Source organism: Schistocerca cancellata, chromosome 10, assembly GCF_023864275.1.
Source record: "Schistocerca cancellata isolate TAMUIC-IGC-003103 chromosome 10, iqSchCanc2.1, whole genome shotgun sequence".
Taxonomy (NCBI): Eukaryota; Metazoa; Arthropoda; class Insecta; order Orthoptera; family Acrididae; genus Schistocerca; species Schistocerca cancellata.
This window is the reverse complement of record NC_064635.1, coordinates 138,070,075-138,086,574: the sequence shown is the minus strand read 5'-3', so window position 1 is coordinate 138,086,574 and position 16,500 is coordinate 138,070,075.

Sequence of the window (16,500 nt, the reverse complement as noted above, 5' to 3'; positions counted from 1 at the left end):
GGGGCGGGCAGGAATCCTGCACGTGTGCGGTGCACTTGCACGCGTGCAGTTAAGAGGTGTTCTGCGTGCACACAGGGGCAAGCTGGCCACCCGCTTACCTCCCCTCCCCACCATACCTTCTGTCCACTCCTTCCTCTGCAATGTGTTTTGTTTTTCTAGCTTGCTTTATTGAATGATGGAATAAGATTAGCAGGAGTGCTTGAAATAAATCATGGTTTGAAAGAGGACCTATTAACTACGATACGTTTTATTTAATTATCACAGGTGGTGTTTACAATACGTTTAATATCTGGAACAAAATTTCTGCATACAGACAAACGCAAATAGTTACATAAATTTTCATCACTTATGTTTGCTCTTAACCGAGGCTTATTAATTCAGCAAATGGTTTTCCAGCTCTCACTATATTAAGGGCAATTTTATAGCTTGCACGTACCGCTGGGCTATTATTGTTGTCGTCCTGAAAAATTGGAAACAGTGCTCCATAAAATGTTAAATCAGTTAGATGAGAGACATGACGAGAGAAAGTCGCAGATCTCGTGACAACGGCAACTAGGACAGATGCATCTAATAATATCGTCAGGTCGCTCTTCTTAAGCTCAGTCAATTTCCCCATCCGCTCAGAATCCGACAATAAATTGTACTCGTCCTTCTGATGTTTATTATAATGGCCTTCAATTCTAAACTTCCGCTGACCAGCGAGAATACTGACACATATTAAACATTTCGAATTTTCACGTCTTTGCACAAAGAAAAAATGATTCTCCCATTACTTTTTAAAAGATAGCAAATCTCCACGTCTCCGTTTCCTTGATTCACTCTGCGTTTTCCGGTTCTTGAAATACAACGTTCACTACGTAGTGGTCGCTTCGCATCAACGTCCGCGGCTTAGCCTGGTACTACACTGCCGCAACCTGCCGGCTGTCGCCACTGCCCCATTCGGCGACTGCACGCGAGCAGCACACGTGCAGCGCTGTGCGCTCACGAGCGGCGTGCAACGTTTGCCCGCCCCTGGTATAAGTAGACCAGGCCTTATACAAAGCAGGTTTAATAAGTGCAGTAAATTCCCATGAAAGAATAGAATATTTTTGTTGTGCCCTTATGGTTGATAATCTTGATGATGATGATGATGATTATTATTATTATTATTATTATAATTTCATTATTTACAGCTGTATGAATTGGTCAGTATGTCGACTGCGATGGAAAATGGAGAAACGAGATTCGTGCTGTTACTAAAAAGCTTCATTTGAAGGTTGGACTGCTGTATAAACCAAAACGCAACTGCGTGAAGTTCACACGGACTCTGCACCATCATCGAAGACCATTTGCTTTTGTGTTACTGGATTTAAACGTGGCCGTACAAGCACCGAAGGCGAAGCGGGCTCCGGCCGTCCAACTGACTCACCACAAAGGAAGCCACAGAGAATATCCATGATACCGCTGAATAAGAATTCGCGTGACTGCTGAGACTGTAGGCATCTCAACTGAGTGAGTGCATAATTTCCTGCGCGGAAATTGGCTATCAAGAAACTGCGAGCGAGGCGGGTTCCACGATTGTTCAGAGCAGACGAAAAGCGCATTCGACACGACATTTCCACATAATGACTGGCGATGTTCAATCGGAAGTAGCAAGAATTTTTATTGCAGATGAAACATGGATCATCGTTACACACCAGAGTCAATACAATGGACAAAGTCACGTGAAAGAGCACCGAAAAAGGCAAAGACCATTTTGTCAGCTGTATAATACAAGTGTCTGGTGCAGATGTTAGATCGGTAACGGCTGTTACAAGGGCAGGTTATCAAGATTTAAGTGAGTTTGAACGTGGTGTTACACTCGGTGCACAAGCGATGGAACACAGCATCTCCGAGGTAGCGATGAAATGGGGATTTTCCCGTACGACCATTTCCCGAGTGTACCGTGAATACCAGGAATCCGATGAAATATCAAATCTCCGACGTCGCTGCGATCGGAAGAACATCATGCAAAAACGGGACCATCGACGACTGAAGACAATCGTTCAACGTGACAGAAGTACAACCCTTCCACAAATTGTTGCAGATTTCAATGCTGGGCCATCAACAAGTGTCAGCCTGCGAACAATTCAACGAAACATCATCGATATGGGCTTTCGAAGGCCCACTCGTGTATCCTTGATGACTGCGTGACACAATGCCTGGGTCCGTCAACACTGACATTGGACTGTCGATGACTGGAAACGTGTTACCCTGTAGGACGAGCGTCGTTTCAAATTGTATCCAGCGGATGGACGCGTACGGGTATGGAGACAACCTCATGAATCCATAGACCCTGAATGCAGCTGGTGGATGCTCTGTAATGGTGTGGGGCGCGTGCAGTTGGAGTGATATGGGACCCCTGATACGTCTACATACGACTCTGACAGGTGACACAAACGTAAACATCCTGTCTGATCACCTGCATCCATTCATATCCATTGTGCATTCCGACGGATTTGGGAAATTCCAGCAGAACCATGCGACACCTCACACGTCCAAAATTGGTACAGAGTGGCTCCAGGAACACTCTTCTGAGTTTAAACACTTTAACTGGCCACCAAACCCCCCAGATATGAACATTATTGAGCATATCTTGGATGCCTTGCAACGTGCTGTTCAGAAGAGATATCCACCCACTCCTACTATTTCGGATCTATGCACAGCCCTGCAAGGTTCATGGCGTCAATTCCGTCCAGAACTGCTTCAGACATTAGCCGAGTTCATCCGTCCTCATGTTGCAGCACTCCTGCGTTCTTGCAGGGGTCCTACACGATAATAGGCAGGTATACCAGCTTCTGTGCCTCTTGAGTGCATAAAGTTTAAAAATCACAAAATAAAACTTAGACTGAAAATTAAAAAAACCGACACAGAAAATCTCTAAAAAGTAAAGTTTAATATGTATTGGCCCTTTAAGTTGAATATAAGTGGTAATATTGATCCAAGCGTCGTCGCGTCGGGGGACCGCTAAGTAAATAAATGAAAAAACATCTAAAAGTGATAAAATATGCAATTGAAATACAAGTAAGCTACCTCGCCAACGTAGGTAAATATCAAACCAACAATATGTAATCGTTGAGTCTAAGTGTTAATTATCTTATTGCACAAAATTCGCGACATGGACACAATCCTCAACGACGCCTGCCCTCACGCGGCTGCCCGTTCTGTCACCACTGCTGAACATAGGCCTCGTAAGGTAGATTAACGTAGAAGATAGGCTTTGTAAGCTAGATTAACGCGTGACACTAAGTTCGTATGTAATTATGCAAAAATATGATGTAAAATAGATAGATAACTTGACTAATTGTCAATATTAGCATGATTAAAGACGGATTGGTTTTCATAATCTATACAATAAGTAATAAGTAACTTCAGTAGCTACTTTGAGGCGTGGATATTCCTCTCCTGTGCCAAACTCTTCATTTAAGAGAACTACTTGCAACATAAGTCCTCAATCATTTGGTGGATGTATCCCAATCTCTGTCTTCCTCTACAGGTTTTACCCTCTACCGTTCCGTCTAGTACCATGAAAGCTATTCCGTAATGCCTTAACAGATGCCCTGCCAACCTGTCCGTTCTTCTTGTCAGTGTTTTCTATATATTCCTTTCCTCACCGATTCTCCAAAGACCCTCCTCATTTCTTACCTTATCACTCCACCTAATTTTCAACATTCGTCTGTAGCACTTCATCTCAAATGCTTCGATTCTCTTCTGTTGCGGTTTTCCGACAGTCCATATTTCACTACCATGCAATGTTGTGCTCCAAACGTTCGTTCTCAGAAATTTATTCCTCAAATTAAGGCGTGTGTTTGATATTAGTAGACTTATTTTGGTCAGGAATGCCATTTATGCCACTGCTAATCTGTTTTTGGTGTCCCTCATGCTCAGTCCGTCATTGATTATTTTTGCTGCCTACGTTGCAGAACTTCATAAGGGGGGTAGGACGTCAAACGGGACGACTTGGAGCAGGAGAGACACCCTAGGAATTTTTAACTGCCACTGTCCATACTTTTAAAAATAAATAAAAAGAATGACCAGAAAGGATTCAGGATTTACACTTATAGTGGTGGAAGTTCAAAATATAAGAAAATAATTTATTTTTTTTACATTTGTATTTCACCTTTTTCCACTTCCCCTTGGCTGCATTTGTTGCTATAGGTACACTTTTCTTCATAAGTAAGGGAGATTCTTCGATTAATTTTGCACAGCATACAAACCATACTTACAGGTGTATGAAACTCTAGATTTTTCCAAATATATTACAAACTGTGGTAAAAATTGAGATAATTAACTATAATATTTGAGTTTTTTCTAAACATAAAGTTTAAAATGTAACAGCACATTCATTTTTTCATTTTCTAGAGTTTAATACATCTGTAAGTATGGTTTGTATGCTGTGCATAATTCATCGAAGAAACGTGTACCTATAGCAACAAACGCAGCCAATAGAAATGAAAAAATGATGAACTTTCAGATGTAAAAAAAATTATTTCGTTATTTTTTTTCAGCTTCCACTGCTATGATTGTGAATCCTGAATCCTTCCTGGTCATGCTGACAAAGTTTTATGAATTTATTCGTAAAAGTATAGACAGTGGAAATTAAAATGTCCTGTTGTGTCTCTCCTGCTCCAAGACGGCCCGTTTGACGTCCTTAAATTCAAATTCAAATGGCTCTGAGCACTATGGGACGTAACATCTGTGGTCATGAGTCCCCTAGAACTTAGAACTAATTAAACCTAACTAATCTAAGGACATCACACACATCCATGCCCGAGGCAGGATTCGAACCTACAACCGTAGCAGTCGCGCGGTTCCGGACTGAGCGCCTAGAACCGCTAGGTCACCGCGGCCGGCCCTTAAATTCATACGAGCAATAATGAAAGTGTGCTATTCTAGAAAGGATAGCTGCTATTAACTTGTTATTTTCTTTTTATTTAGTGGTCCTCCGACCCGACGACGCTTAGATCAAAATATTACCACTCATATTAAGCTTAAAGTGGCCAAATATACAATGATAAGCCAAAACATTATGACCACAGCCCACTGCGAGGTTGGATTTCGCGTGGTGGCGTTGCGGACACGTGACGCGGTAACACAAGTATGAAGTATTTAAGGGGTGCAGACACGAACGAGGGGTCACCCTAGCGAAGATTTAGGCTGCAAAGGAGAAATCTGTTGAGATAAGCGACTTTGACAAAGGTACTATCTCTAAAACGGCGTAGCTACTCAAACGTTCATACTGCCGACATGAGCATCTACAGAAAGAGGTACAATGACAGTGAAACTACCATTAGATGCTAAATGGTCGGATTCCCATGACTCTTCACAGAGAGGGTAGTTCAGAGGCAAAGTAGGATAGACAGTGATCTGTGGCATCTCCGCCGAAAGAGCACAATGGTGTTGAGCCCACAGGAGTTTCAGAGCACACCGTTCATCGTACATCGCTGAACATAGAGCTCCGCAGCATACCACACCTAGGTGTTCGCATTTTGGCCCAACGACATCGTCGATTGAATGGGGTACTGGACCATCGGGATTCGCCAGTCGATCAATGGAAACGTGTCGACTCTTCGGATGAATCACGTTTCTGCTACACCAGTTCGATGGTCGTCTCCACAAACGCCGTCATCCACTCGAACGGCGGTTCGAAACGTGCAGCGCGACACGGACACGGGCTGGTGGGAGCAATGTTATGCTGTGGGAGACAGTCTCCCTGGCTTGCACCGGACCATACTTTATGTTTTTCCCACCGACGATGTATCTTCCAGCAAGATAACTGTCTGTGTTTCAAAACCAGAACCGCGCTACAGTAATTTAGGGCGCATGATACTGTACTGGCGTTGATGTCTTGGCCACGAAATTCGTTTGATCTGAAACCACTGGAACCCAGTTGGGCTGCTATCACGCGTCGTCACTGCGAACACAAATCAGTGGCTTGCTGTTTAAGGTTGGTTGGTTGGTTGGTTTGGTCTAGCGGTTCTGGCGCTGCAGTCCGGAACCGCGGGACTGCTACGGTCGCAGGTTCGAATCCTGCCTCGGGCATGGGTGTGTGTGATGTCCTTAGGATAGTTAGGTTTAAGTAGTTCTAAGTTCTAGGGGACTTATGACCTAAGATGTTGAGTCCCATAGTGCTCAGAGCCATTTGAACCATTTGGTTGGTTTGGGGAAGGAGACCAGACAGCGTGGTCATCGGTCTCATCGGATTAGGGAAGGATGGGGAAGGAAGTCGGCCGTGCCCTTTCAGAGGAACCATCCCGGCATTTGCATGGAGTGATTTAGGGAAATCACTGCTGTTTAAGGAAATTACATGAATTGGACTTGGACATCTGGTGCGACGTACGTCCACAAACCTACCAACAAACTGTCGAATCCATAATACGCAGAATCGCTGACGTATTGCGTTCTAAAGATGGACTATCAAGTTACTAAGCGGGTAGTCATAATGTTTCAGTTCGTCAGTGTATAATTTTTTTAGTTATTAGCGATCTTTTGAGTAGCTTTTTTCTAAATTTTTGATTTACGTTTTACACTCGTGAAGGGTTTGTGCCATAGTTGTCGACTCGTCAAGTGCTACGTGATGGACACGTCTCAGCCAGAGCCCGGACTGAAAGCTTACACACACTGTCCGCTAGGCGCGCTCTCGTCGCCGCAATACGTCACTGTGTGGGACTCAGCTCCGTCCCAAGCGACACGGTGGGCTGGAGAGGGGGTGGAGGGGGGAGGGATGCGGACACAGACTGACAGCAGCCGCTCGCGCCGTCGCTATCTGCGCTGTCAGCGCTGTCCTGCCCGCTCAAAGCGCGCCACCTCGCCGCATTCCCGCCCACAGCACGAACCATACCGTAAACCTCACAGCCGTAGCTTCGCTCCACGCACCGTGCTTTGCAATGCACAGGTTATTTCACGTTCACGCTAGCTTATTTACTTTTTCATCACTTTTCTGACGGTCTGCCATGCTTCCATCCTATATTACAGTCTCGTCAGCTTTTGAGTGTCGCTCAAACACAACCTCTTTATTTCTTATATCTACAAATGTATTACTAAAAGGTTAAACGGTCACTCGGTCACCAAGCATCAGTTGTGTGTTACCTGTCTGATGGCTTTCAGGGGCAACAAAAATTTGTTTTTAAAACTGAATTAAAAACATTCTTCATTTCCATTATGATCGTAAATGGGATTCTTTGAATGCTAAGGGAGGCGGCTCATCGGAATTTCAACATATGAAACATTAGATCACTTTTTCATGAATGAACAAAAACATTTATTTAACTTGATACAGTTCTTTGCCACAGTAATGGTAACCAGTTTCTGTTCAAATGCGACGATCTTCAGACTATATCACACCATGATGGCAGATGGTGGCAGTGAACCGAACAGGTATCGCCGATCCAAGAACAACAACCGCCACTGCCTGCCATCATGGTGTCACATAATCTGAAGATGGTCGCACATTGCCAATAAATACATTATTGCCATCAAGTCCGTTTTTAATTCAGTTTTAAAATATTTTATCGAGACCACTGATATTCTCCGTGAGAATGTTCTAAAAAATTAACAAAAATTTCATTTACAGTGCCGGCTGGGGTGCTCGAGCGGTTCTAGGCGCTACAGTCTGGAGCCGTGAGACCGCTACGGTCGCAGGTTCGAATCCTGCCTCGGGCATGGATGTGTGTGATGTCCTTAGGTTAGTTAGGTTTAAGTAGTTCTAAGTTCTAGTGGATTGATGATCTGAGAAGTTAAGTCCCATAGCACTCAGAGCCATTTGAGCCATTTCTTTTTCAGTATGTCATATACTACTAAACGAATTTAAACATGTAAAATGGTACACATTTCTGGCAAGGGCAGTCATAGAACTTGGACAGAGAAACCTAGGCATAACTTGGAAGAAACCTTGGCTTACAAAACAAATACACAGACGTGACGAAGGTCGTGCGATACCTCCTAATATCGTGTCGGAGCTCCTTTTGCCTGGCAGTGCAACAACTCGACGTAGGATCTACTCAACAAGTCGGAAGTCTCCTGCAGAAGTATTGAGCCATGCCGCCTCCATAGCCGTGTAACGGGGTGCAGGATTTCGTGCACAAACTAACCTTTCGATTACGTCCCATAAATGTTCTGTGCGATTGATGTTGGGCGACCTGAGTAGCCAAACCATTCTCGCGATCTGTAGCTGTGGCCTCTTGTAACGTTTTGTGGTTCCTAGCTAGATGGGGAGAGGGTAGTATGTAGGTGGGTTGCTGGCTTCCTCTTACTACAACACAAAATGCACGCGTGGTAAAAATACACTCTATCACAGGAACCAATTTAGTACTTAACTTCAATGATGTCCAGTCTGAAGTTCTGTCGTTAACAGCAATCAAATAACATGTACTAATTCTTGAATCTTGACCGTGTTCATATCACAAATATGCACAATGACTAACGTTCCCTCACCACTAACTAAGGTGCGAGGCTATTACTGTGGAAAACTAGAGCACATTGCGATACATTGAGGTTCAATGCAAACTGAGTCCTGATGCACTGAGGTACTGAGATTGAGAGACAGCTCGGTTGGCGGCGGCAGCCTATATGCGCGCTGCCCTGGGGGTTTCATCAGTGCATAGCCTGGGGGCAAATCTTTACCACCTGTTGAGCAAGATGTATGACAGAAGTAAAATACCCTCAGACTTCAAGAACAATACAGTAACTCCAATCCCAAAGAAAGCAGGTGTTGACAGGTGTGCACATTACCGAACTATCAGATTAATAAGTCATAGCTTCAAATACTAACACGAATTATTTGCAGACGAATGAAAAAACTGATAGTAGCCGACCACAGGGGAGATCAGTTTGGATTCCGTAGACATGTTGGAACACGCGAGGCACTACTGACCCTACGACTTATCTTAGAAAATACACTCCTGGAAATGGAAAAAAGAACACATTGACACCGGTGTGTCAGACCCACTATACTTGCTCCGGACACTGCGAGAGGGCTGTACAAGCAATGATCACACGCACGGCACAGCGGACACACCAGGAACCGCGGTGTTGGCCGTCGAATGGCGCTAGCTGCGCAGCATTTGTGCACCGCCGCCGTCAGTGTCAGCCAGTTTGCCGTGGCATACGGAGCTCCATCGCAGTCTTTAACACTGGTAGCATGCCGCGACAGCGTGGACGTGAACCGTATGTGCAGTTGACGGACTTTGAGCGAGGGCGTATAGTGGGCATGCGGGAGGCCGGGTGGACGTACCGCCGAATTGCTCAACACGTGGGGCGTGAGGTCTCTACAGTACATCGATGTTGTCGCCAGTGGTCGGCGGAAGGTGCACGTGCCCGTCGACCTGGGACCGGACCGCAGCGACGCACGGATGCACGCCAAGACCGTAGGATCCTACGCAGTGCCGTAGGGGACCGCACCGCCACTTCCCAGCAAATTAGGGACACTGTTGCTCCTGGGGTATCGGCGAGGACCATTCGCAACCGTCTCCATGACGCTGGGCTACGGTCCCGCACACCGTTAGGCCGTCTTCCGCTCACGCCCCAACATCGTGCAGCCCGCCTCCAGTGGTGTCGCGACAGGCGTGAATGGAGGGACGTCTTCAGCGTCTTCAGCGTCTTCAGCGATGAGAGTCGCTTCTGCCTTGGTGCCAATGATGGTCGTATGCGTGTTTGGCGCCGTGCAGGTGAGCGCCACAATCAGGACTGCATACGACCGAGGCACACAGGGCCAACACCCGGCATCATGGTGTGGGGAGCGATCTCCTACACTGGCCGTACACCACTGGTGATCGTCGAGGGGACACTGAATAGTGCACGGTACATCCAAACCGTCATCGAACCCATCGTTCTACCATTCCTAGACCGGCAAGGGAACTTGCTGTTCCAACAGGACAATGCACGTCCGCATGTATCCCGTGCCACCCAACGTGCTCTAGAAGGTGTAAGTCAACTACCCTGGCCAGCAAGATCTCCGGATCTGTCCCCCATTGAGCATGTTTGGGACTGGATGAAGCGTCGTCTCACGCGGTCTGCACGTCCAGCACGAACGCTGGTCCAACTGAGGCGCCAGGTGGAAATGGCATGGCAAGCCGTTCCACAGGACTACATCCAGCATCTCTACGATCGTCTCCATGGGAGAATAGCAGCCTGCATTGCTGCGAAAGGTGGATATACACTGTACTAGTGCCGACATTGTGCATGCTCTGTTGCCTGTGTCTATGTGCCTGTGGTTCTGTCAGTGTGATCATGTGATGTATCTGACCCCAGGAATGTGTCAATAAAGTTTTCCCTTCCTGGGACAATGAATTCACGGTGTTCTTATTTCAATTTCCAGGAGTGTAGATTAAGAAGCGGCGAACCTACGTTTCTAGCATTTGTAGGCTTAGAGAAAGCTTTTGACAATGTTGACTGGAATACTCTCTTTCAAATTCTAAAGGTGTTAGGGGTAAAATACAGGGAGCGAAAAACTATTTATAATTTGTACAGCAACCAGATGGTAATTATAAGAATCGAGGGGCACGAAAGGTAAGCAGTGGCTGAGAAGGGATCGAGACAGGGTTGTAGCCTATACCTGATATTATTCAGTCTGTATACTGATCAAGCAGTAAAGGAAATAAAAGAAAAGTTTGGAGTAGGAATCAAAATCCAGGAAGAAGAAATAAACATTTTGAAGTCTGCCGATGACATTGTAATTCTGTCAGAGACAGCAAAGGACGTGGAAGAGCAGTTGAACGGAACTGACAGTGTCTTGAGAGGATCATATAAGATGAACAACAACAGAAGCAAAACGAGGATAATGGAATGTAGTCTAATTAAATCGGGTGATGCTGAGGGAATTAGATTAGGAAATGAGACACTTACAGTAGTCCATGAGTCTTGGTATTTGGGGCGCAAAATAACTGATCATGATCGAAGTAGCGAGGATGTAAAATGTAGACTGGCAATGGCAAGGAAAGCGTTTCAGAAGAAGAGAAATTTGTTAACATCTAGTATAGATTTAAATATCAGAAAGTCTTTCGTGAAAGTATTTGTATGGGGTGCAGCCAAGTATGGAAGTGAAACATGGACGATAAATAGTTTAGACAAGAAGAGAATAGAAGCTTTCGAAATATGGTGCTACAGAAGAATGCTGAAGATTAAATGGGTCGATGAGGAGGTACTGAATAAAATTGGGGAGAAGAGGATTTTGTAGCACAATTTAAGTAGAAGAAGGGATCGGTTGGTAGGACACATTCTGAGGCATCAAGTATTGGAGGGAAGCGTGAAAGGTAAAAATTACAGAGGGAGACCATGAGATGAATACACTAAGCAGATTCAGAAGGATGCAGGTTGCAGCAGTTTCTGCCGGCCGCAGTGACCGAGACGTTCTACGCGCATCAGTCCGGAACCGCGCGACTGCTACGGTCGCAGGTTCGAACCCTGCCTCAGGCTTGGATGTGTGTGATGTCCTTAGGTTAGTTAGGTTTAAGTAGTTCTAAGTTCTAGGGGACTGATGACCTCAGATGTTAAGTCCCATAGTGCTCAGAGCCATTTTTGCAGCAGTTTCTAGGGGACAAAGAAGCTTGCACAGGATAGAGTAGCATCGAGAGCTGCATCAAACCACTCTATGGACTGAAGGCCGCAACAACAACAGGGGGGCAATAGGTAATCTTCCCTCGCTCTAGGTGAGAGTGGACTAGGGAAGGCAATCATGAATAGTGTTACGGGGTATCCTTCAGCACACAACGTACGGTGGCTTTTGAAGTAAGCATATAGATGAAAAAAGTAAATTTAGTCTATCTATTACGATGTCAGTCCATCCTTTTATAGGTACACAAAACCCACGGAAGAATGTTGTCTCTTATTTGTCTAGAAAAAAAAGACGGAACTTCTGCTGCTGATTGTCTCTCTGAAGAAATCTTTGTTAGCTCCTAATTTTCTCATTGCAGTCACTTCGCGAGACGTATGTGAGAGGTTGTAATATGCCTACCCACAATACTTAGAAGAAACGGTATAGAGCTCATCTCTCGACTCCCCTTTCAATATTGCTTACCTGTCGAGTTTTCACGAATCTTCCAGTCTTCGATATATAGCAATTGAATCCACTGATGAGTAAGAGATGTCTCCCGCCAAGTTACCTACTCCTGCTAATTCTCTCGAAATTCCATCACGATCCGATAACACATTCCATTAGTTAGAAGGCTGACAGGCAGAGAGCTATCACAACGAGGGAAGTAGCACACTAGCACACAGGAGGAAGTTCACAAGCATGCAGAGTATATGGGGACTGCACACAGAAGACCAGAATCATAACACCTACAGTTCATAGATATCGAATGTCGATCTATAAATATCACTCTATCGTTTTCCTATGATTACCACGCCACAAATACGACAGTGTAATGGTGACAGAGTCTTCATTGACACACACTCTCTCTCTCTACCCTCGTTATTTTTGTAACATCCAACGGAGTGAAACTACGAACTACACAAACCTCTCTAACGATATCTGGTAGGGAGCTCAGTAAGATTTTAGTGTATTTCTTTCTTCCGATATATCAGGGAAATAAATGTCGTCTGCATTTTGACATATGTGGTGATCCCATTAAATATGCATGTATCGGTTCACTGGAGCAGGCGACCGTTGATCGAAGTCGCTTTCATGGACCTGTGTGAAGTTTTGTCGCCTGTTCTGGAGGAAGACCACATCGACTACCAGTCACAAGGAGAGGATTCTTGTGTTGTTGTTTCATAGCCAGTTTGATACTTTTATTTTTTTGCTGTAACACATCGAAGCAGAGTATGATTACAACCATGTACACAATCACACATTTTGTTTTTCTACCGTGACTTCGAGGTCTGAGTCAGGTTCTAAGTGGACATTAACACATTTCGATCCGTTGGCTCTCACAGAAATCTGGACGTCGCATGGTGTAAATTATGTTACTCTCACTACACACAGGATGGCTTAAATAAAAGACAGAGGCGGTGTTACGTATCGACAAAAATGTGGATGATATCGCAATATATGAAATGTGTTCGAGTTTACAGCATTGTGGAGCGTTTCCAAACAGTTGTCTGAAAGTGATAACCTATACATTTACACTTCAAGGTGACGGCATAACAAATGTCTCGGTGTTCCATTTTGTAGAGACCAAGAGCAATGAGTCCTTGTACTGCAGTCATGTATGCGATCACTGCTTCGGTGTTGGCCAACCCCGGGACTTGTTGCTCCCACCACGACTCTCATCATGTCAAAAATGTGGTGTCTGTGGTGTCACCGCCAGACACCACACTTGCTAGGTGGTAACCTTTAAATCGGCCGCGGTCCGCTAGTTTACGACGGACCCGCGTGTCACCACTGTCAGTGATTGCAGACCGAGCGCCGCCACACAGCAGGTCTAGAGAGACAGATCCTAGCACTCGCCCAGTTGTACAGCCGACTTTGCTAGCGAAGCTACACTGACAAATACGCTCTCATTTGCCGAGACGATAGTTAGCATAGCCTTCAGCTACGTCATTTGCTACGACCTAGCAAGGCGCCATTACCAGTGTATATTGAGATTGCACTTATGTAGCATCAAGAGCGATGTACGCCAATTATGGATTAAAGTTAAGTATTACATCAACTACGTACTTTATTTGCTATATTAACTACTTTACACTGTTCCAGACCTCACGCAAGCCTGCGTGAGCTAAGCGCGTGCATTTCGGCATCCTCGCATAGTGACTTGGCTGTCTTGCCAAGTCACAACAGTGTCAGTCAATCATTTTGTGGTAATCAACAGCATACCATGGGCGGATGGGATGGAAAAGACGCCACCGGTACGGGGTGATTTACTATAATAAGCACCACAGTTGATAGTGCGATCAGTTTTAGCAATTTTTACCAGCTTTTACGTAATGTCAACTGCAACAAATCACACGGCTGCGTGCTTCCCAGCTTCCTTATCATCATTAAACCACCTCTCCACTACTTTTCGAATACAACATACTAGATTGCCACTGTAGATATGTGACCTTGCAGTATGCCCATTCATTGTTAACTCTCAGACATATACACCAAAGTATACCAGACAGCCGCGTATACCGATGCAGTTAGGTTATCTACATATTTCTAGCACTTCGACCGTAGTGCAGAAATTATGATTACGATGACCATCTTTCCGTATGTGGATGTGAGTCATAGAATATTCTCTAATTCGTAGGATAAATTTGGATATTGAAAGATCTACCTTTATATACTTTGACCAACGCTCACTGCAACAATGTTGTCGATTTAATTTGCAGCTGACCAGGCGTAGGGGGGTACCATACCCACTACATCCCACGTCTCGAGAAGGATGAGTCTGTAACTGCTATTCAGTGAAGACTTTTCAGCAACAGTCTTATCCACGGCACCCATCCAAGTGTCAAGGTCATTCCACAGGCGTACATGTCAAGGAGGTTAGCACGTCTTATCGGTGTATACTCGATATGAAAGTGTTGTGTTGATATAACAGATGGTTAAGAAGAAACGTGTGGTTATGCATGATGGAGCTCCAGACAGACTGAGTTTGAAGCATTTTACGTAAATCAACTTGAAACGTCCCCTTAGAAAAATTATACATGACTGTGCTTAAACTGACACACAATATATTTGGCGCATCGCAATCTGTCAATAATCCCTACCAAAGAATGGCCCTGACTAACATTAACCTATACCTTTCACAAATCACTTACCTCACAAAAATCTTCGTTACTCGAACTACTGCAATACAGCGAGCGCCACTACTGCCAGCTAAATGAATGATTCAAACTACTGAAGGCACTAACTACTGATAGGCATAGTTAGCAAATGAAAGATTTTGATAGAGAACAAACAATATATTTACCTTAATAGTGTTCAAAAATCATAATATATACAGCAGTTCATAACATCCATTCTTACAAATGTACTGTTTCTGATGGACACACGTCCAGATCATCCGCTCTCAAAACTCCACCATCTCACTCCCCCACATCCACCACTGTTGGCGGCTCACCTCCAAATGCGCAACGCTACGCGCTGTTAACAGCCAACTGCCCAACACTACAATAGCCAACAACAATGCAAACCAGACACAGACTGCACGCAGCACAGCCAGTGATTTTCATATTGAGCGCTACGTGGCGTTACCAAAAAAAAAAAAAACCTATACAGCCTACTTACATAGCCCCCATGCTCCCCACAAAAAATTTTACAAATTGTTTTGGACAGTGGCCAATAATGATTTGTTAAAATTTTTTCACAATTACAATAACAAAGAAATCAAATGCACACATTTATTGATACAATGTTGGTCAAAAGCTAAAATTTTCTCACAGTCCATAAAGACTGTCCTGATCATTCATCACAGTAAAATTGCAGTGTTTTTCTCAAAGTCTGAGCAGTAAAAGAAAAAGCACACGGAAGTAGTGGATTTCCATGCAGTCTTGTATAAGTAGTGTTGTTCTTCCAACGGAAAGACAGTGCTGACTCTTGACATGCAGACAGGTAATGGGTCACAACAGAGCAAACCCACAGCAGAGTCAGTCGAAGTTTTGAAGAATATTGGTAGGTAGGTCATCACAGAGTAGACCCACTGTAGTCCTGGTAGAGATTATGGTATCAGTGGGGCACCAGGGGTGCAGACCCACTGCAGTCCTTGTAGAAATAATGGTATTGGTGAGTCATCAGAAGTATAGGCCCACTTGTAGAGATGGCCAGCAGCCATCTGTTGCAACTGTGTGGCATAGCGGTTAAAGGCGCTACAGTCTGGAACCGCACGACCGCTACGGTCGCAGGTTCGAATCCTGCCTCGGGCATGGATGTGTGTGATGTCCTTAGGTTAGTTAGGTTTAAGTAGTTCTAGGTTCTAGGGGACTTATGACCACAGCAGTTGAGTCCCACAGTGCTCAGAGCCATTTTTTTGTTGCAACTGTGCAGGTGGACAATCACCATCGAAGAGTCTTGCGGACAATATAGCAAGTCCATAAACCACCACTTGTGCACTCACAAAGTTTTTGGAATTGTCCTTAGAACCAGCAATGCTGTTAATCAGTCCCTTGCTGAATTATCAACACACATGCGAACACTATCAGTCCCTACTTCTCACATGTTGTCCATATACTATGACCAACAGAAACGTGTGCAGTGAAATGTATGCTTACAAGTTACTTAATTTGCTGAACTGGTGTCCATTACAAATTTTATAATATGAGAATACAATTACAAAAATACAGAAAACATCATTAAAGAACATAACAATACAGATAACATTTGTAGTAGTACAGGCTTTACAAAAGAATAGAAATAAATAGATACATCAGTGTTACAGGAATTATGACATAAGTACATACATAAAAGGTCAGAATAACTTTCGAAACATCAACTTCACACATGAGCATTAAAACAGAACAGAATAAATAATGTCTAAACATCTTTAAAAAGTAAATAACATAGTATTAGAAAAATTCTACAACATAACTCTCATCAGCTAAATACATAAAGACAGGAAGAAC